Here is a 5,786-nt window from a genome sequence, read left to right as displayed (position 1 = left end):
GGGTGCTGCTGGCCAACAATCACAGGAAGCAGGATGAGCAAACTAGAAATGGTGTGAGTCTTTAAACTCTTAAAGACCACCCCCCAGTGACACACTTTCTCCAGTAAAGCCACGTCACCCAGACAGTGCCACCAACTTGGGACCGAGTATTCGAACATCTCCACTTATGGGAGACATTCTCATTCACACCACCAAAGAGAACCATGATAGAGGAGGACACCTACCACTGACCAACACATGCAAACACATGCATGCATACACACACACACACACACACACACACACACACACACACACTTCATGTAGCTTCCCTATACAGGAGATAATTTTCTTCTCCCCAAAGTCTCAGGTTGCCAGACATAAAGCACAGTGCCAGATACCTCCCCTCCAGTTGTTGGTCAGGGGTATCATGGAAACCCCTAAAACAATACAATACACCCTATTGTCATTGGTCATGGCTACCTAGCAGAACTTGATGGTAAGACCCTATTGCTTAAGACAGCACACACTTTGATCACAGGACATGGGAAAAAAAATCAACCTGATGCTAACTGCAAACCTTCCTCTCTGCTGTCTAGCGTTCCCAGCACCAAAGGATACTACACAGAAAGCTGGAGGTGAAAAGCCACCAGCAGCCGTACACAGTCATGAACCCTGCGAGTTACAATAATGACCAGCCTGGCAAAATAAGCCCATGGTGCAATGGTGACATGATGTTATTGGGGTAAACAAATGCTTTCTGGGTGGATTTAAGGTCCACTCCAAGGGAGGAAGTACATGCCTGATATTGTGAGTCTAGCTAAGAGCCCATGGCTAGGGAGATCAGAAGCCCTAGGGTGGACCTACTACTATTAGTTTGCTAATTTGCTAATTGCTTGGACATAGTACCAAGTGACCTTCTAAATACAATTCTCTGTACCTATAGATTAGTAATCAATCCTCATGAAGAAGTCTTTGTGTAGCAGTTATGGTGGAAAGTCAACAAGTCATCAATAGAGATCAACTGATAAGAATTGTGAGATGATGATGAGAGGTGTGAGGTGATGAGAATTCTCTCTCAATCAATGAGAATAAGTGCCTGTGGAATATTCAGCTACAAATGAGACCTCTGGACCACACCCCTCTCCTGAGGCTCAGAGAGCATCATGGAGAAGGAAATGGAAAAAAATTGTAGGATCCAGTGGTATGGGAGGGCTGGGACAAAAGAGTGTCTTCTGGACAGGACAGGACAGGACTGCTGCACACATGACCTCACAGCAGCTGTAGCTGACTGCATAAGACCCGCAAAATATCATACCAGCCAACATTCCGGCAGAAATGGGGGAGAGGCTCACATGCTCCCAACCTTTTAACTGAGGAGCTAGAGACAGTTGATGGTTGCTAGGAGAGAGAGAGAGAAAGAGAAGTCAGTTTTCTTTAAAGGTGTGGTCCATAATAGATTGTCCATGTTCCAATAGATGGCCCTACACCCATCCATATATGGGCAGTATAAGCCAGAATCATTGTGTCTAAAACATAAAATAAAATAAACAAGACTGAGAGAGAGGTCATGAAGTTGAGGGTAGGTTGAAAGCTAAGACACGGATCTAGGAGACACTGGAGGAAGTGGAGGTGATTATGATTGAAATTCTCAATTAATTAACTTAATATATTATATAGAAAGTACAAATATTTGCTCAGTTTTAGAAGCATAAAACAGAAGCACATTGGTAGGAGGTTAGTATAAAGCTCCAGACATCCTGTTTCCAATCTAGGAGACAGTTAAATGATTCAGCTATGTCACCATCAGATGTACAGAACATTGGCTTGGTGGCAGCTTAACATAAAGAATCACTAGGAAAGAGACAAAGGCACAAGGCAAATCCTATGCACAGCTGTCAAACTCAACTCTAATGCCAGCTCCCACAAATGAGAACAAGCGCTGACCTCTCTTCCCAATCACCCGCAGCAACAGCCTAAGGATACTAAGATTGCCACCAGCCTGTGGGTGACAACAAACAAGAAGGATTACTACACTGAGTGACAAAATCAAGATCCTTCCTGAACCTTTCAGCTGAAGTGTAATATGATGAAACTTGGCATGGATATTTCAAGTTCTTACAGTTATATCCAAAACCCAAATTTATAAATATGGTGTAGGGAAAGTATGACCTGAGAGCAGCTATGCAGATTTGACTTCCTTCGAGTCAAAGAATAACAATGCCATCACCACTTACTAAACGTATCACTAGACACACTGTAAATTTTCATAGTTCTAAAAGGGAGGTCATTGGTATCTCCACCACATAGGCAAGAAAATGGGGAATTTGAAATTTTAAGTAAAATGCCAAGAGTCCAAAACCTCATCAGTATCGAAATCTGGGGCTAAACCCATACAAAACCGTGTCTTAATCAATATATTGCTATCTTATTTAAAAATAATAGTATTAATAAAAGACCTGAAGAAGTTATTTTGGAATGCACATATCTCAATTTGGGTACTGTAAGCAGTTTTCTGGAAGTTCATTCCTTGTGAATAGATGGAAAGATAGGTAGGTAGGTAGATGATAGATAGATAGATAGATAGATAGATAGATAGATAGATAGATAGATAGGTGATAGATAAGATCTTTCAAAAACAGTCATAGAATATTCTGAGAAACTAAGAACTCATTGTAAAAGGTGACTTGAAATACACAAATTTGAGATAACAACTATGTACATTATCAGGAAACAGACCTACGTGTTAAGTTTAGCCAAAATGGCCCTCTCTTCTTAGTTTTGTGACTTTTTATTAGTCTGTCACATGTACTGTACGACGATCACTTCTCATCATTGCTGCTTGGAAGCATTAGAAACAATGACTATGAAGTCTCTTGGCACAGCCCTGTAACATGGAAAGTGGTCCAGATAGTAATAGCACTGCTCTTTGTGGAGATAAAGAACAAAGACTCTACCTTCCTATTGGGGAGAGCACTCAAAATGGCAGCTGTCAGAGAACCTGCTTCCAAGTGAGCATCCATTCTGAGAGGCGTTTACAGAATTATGAAGGTGCAGCAAGGGAAACTAGTTTTTGCATTCAACACCACATCCTTTCAAAGATGGGATTCTATAGAAGAACAGGTATGCTTTCTCTTACCTGCAGAATGATGTCACCAGCAAGCAAAGCCCATGCTTCCCAGTTGCAGTGGTGGGTAAGAGCCAGGAAGACACACTCCCTGTCATTTCCACTCTCCTTGGGCTCAGGGGCACAACCCTTCTAGATGAATGAACAAAGAACTATTTGTAATCTCAGGATCAGGAAAGCAAGCCTGAAGGGAAGGTGACTTTGGCATCAACTGGGCTTTTTTTTAAAAAAGAAAATTAATGTATGTAGTGGTATTGTGTTCACCAAAATATTATGTACCTTAATAAACTTATCTGGGGTCAGAGAACAGACAAGCCACTAGTTAGTCAGTGATAGCACACGCCTTTAATCCTAGCATTCCAGAGATAGAAATCCCTCTGGATCTCTGTGAGTTCAAGGCCACATTGGAAATAGCCAAGCATGGTGACACACACCTTTAATCCCAGAAAGCCAGCCTTTAATCCCAGGGAGTGGTGGTAGACAGCAGAAAGATATATAAAGCGTGAGGACCAGAAACTAGAGGATTTTAGCCTGGTTAAGCATTCAGGCTTTTAAGCAGCAGTTCAGGTGAGAGCCATCGGGATGAGGACTCAGAGGCCTCCAGTCTGGGGAAACAGGACCAGCTGAGGAAATGGCGAGGTGAGATAGCTGTGGCTCGTTCTGTCTCTCTGATCTACCAGCATTGACCCCAATAACTGGCCTCGGGTTTGATTTTATTAATAAGAACTTTTAAGATTCATGCTACAAATGTATTCTTTTTACATGTAGAAATAGCTAAGTGACCCAGAGGACTAGAGTTAGCTGAATCTGTTAAAAGACAGATATGCAAAGACTGCAGCTGACTTGGCCCAGTCTCCCAAATAGTGGCAGTTTGTGGTTTACAATGTGGGGTCTGGGCGGGGTCGTTTTACTGCCCCACACTAGTGCATCATTGGAGGAATGATTTTATCCATGCCTTTTTCCTTAATGAAAATGTTTTGAGGGCCTGAGCTGCTCTTTGCCTTGTCATTTGAACTATATTTCATCACAGCCCATTTTACTATGTTTGGAAATTCATCTAGGATGATGAAAAAGCCAAATTAGAAACCGGCCTCAAGCCTGGGGAAAATATCTTGGGCATTTTGTTTACAGGCGAGAGCGATGAAATCTGCCCCTTTGAAGCTTTCCTCTTGACACATTTCTGGCCAGACTACACTGAGGAAGTAGATGTTCTAAGAGCAGGGGATGTGGTGTTTCTCTTCCAGGCTTGGGAAAGTTTTCACAATACAAAACTGATTAAAGGGGAAGGAAGCACAGACTGTCCCCCCACACGGTACTCCTCCTGCCTGAAGACCTCCTCCCCTCAGTCCTGGACAGACCACTCTCCATGCGTCCTTAGGCCCTTGCTCAAAGGTGACAGTCTCTCGGCCAGCCTCCCGTGACAACCCTCCGATCTGCAGCCCCATTCCACCCCCGAATCCCATCCCTTTACAGTTAGCTCCTACAATCTCCTGTGCCTCCTCAGGACTTCCAAGCCTGTATTTATCTGAGGGGTGAGATTATTTGCCTCTCCCCAGATAAAATAAGATGTCAGTTGATAATGTTTTCCACTGTGTCCTAACACTTAGCACCGTGTTGGCAGAAGGCACATGCTTCAAAAATATTTATGGATTGAGTGAATCCATCCCAACTTTTTATGACATTAAATCACACAGATTAATAGCTCAATGTCAACTTACCAAGAACTAAGGCTTCTCGGAAAGTTAAGAGGTCAAGCCAACCTCTCATCACAGCTACATGTTCCCTCCTTTAGTCTGCATTTTCTACTTTTAAAATATGCCACGAGGCATGTTTTAAAATATGCCACCAGACGTGGTGGTATATGCCCTTAATCCCAGCACTAGTAGGGAGGTAGAGGCTGGAGGATCACTGTGAGTTCGAGGCCAGCCTGGTCTAAATAGTGAGTTCCAGGACAGCCAGAACTACACAGTGAGGCCTTGTCTCAAAAACAACCAACAAAACAAACAGATGTCCCTGTATGTGTGTGGGGTGTGTGTGTGAGAGAGGAAGGGGTGAATCCTTGAAAACATGATTCTGTTTGTTCATCAAAGTCGGACAAAGGTCCTTTGGAAAAACAGATTGATGAGATCTTTCTTGACTGGCCACGTGGGCAGAAGTATTCATGCCAAAGGCCATGAGTGACATAAACAGTACATAGGCCCCAGACCTGGCACGTTCCTCAGTACTACCTAGGACTACACTGTTTGCTGATAATGTTTTGGGGAAGGAAGTAAAACTTTAACTCAAAAGGTGGACGTGTTTGGGTAGTAGTGATGGTTTCTGACCAGGCAGCCTGAGAGACTTGCTTCTGGACTTTTCTATGCCCTGTCCCCACAATCCCCTACGATAAATTCACGAGGGCCAGAACTAAGTCGGCCACATTCCTCCACTTACAGCAAGTACTCGGTAATCAGTTCTGAGTGACTAATGGGGCCCATCTTCCATCTGGTTTCTTATGTAGGGAGACAATTAGGAATAACCAACCAAGAAACCTATGTAAGACCCAGTGCAGGTTAATGTTGCATGTGACTGAGATGTGAACATCTTCTTACCCTACGTAGAGCCCCCAAAACAGACCAAAGGAAGAATTCTACCCAAGTTTAGCTTAGTGAGCCCCCAGCAAGTGTAATAGTTTTACAGA

The 5,786-nt window shown here is 43.2% G+C and overlaps 1 long non-coding RNA gene across 1 annotated transcript; it reads right to left on the bottom strand.

Moving 5' to 3' along the window:
- Positions 1–1,887: 1,887 nt before the first annotated feature.
- On the bottom strand, positions 1,888–5,022 carry LOC121827628 (uncharacterized). Its single transcript, XR_006069945.2, has 3 exons — positions 4,825–5,022; positions 3,119–3,238; positions 1,888–1,981 (listed from the first exon to the last, which is right to left on the bottom strand). It is a non-coding gene; the product is annotated as an uncharacterized LOC121827628 (long non-coding RNA).
- Between the last annotated feature and the right edge of the window lie 764 nt (positions 5,023–5,786).

The sequence above is a fragment of the Peromyscus maniculatus genome, chromosome 2 (assembly GCF_049852395.1).
Source record: "Peromyscus maniculatus bairdii isolate BWxNUB_F1_BW_parent chromosome 2, HU_Pman_BW_mat_3.1, whole genome shotgun sequence".
NCBI classification, from domain to species: Eukaryota; Metazoa; Chordata; class Mammalia; order Rodentia; family Cricetidae; genus Peromyscus; species Peromyscus maniculatus.
The sequence above is the reverse complement of the archived record's forward strand: the minus strand, read 5'-3'. Positions and strand labels throughout refer to the sequence as shown.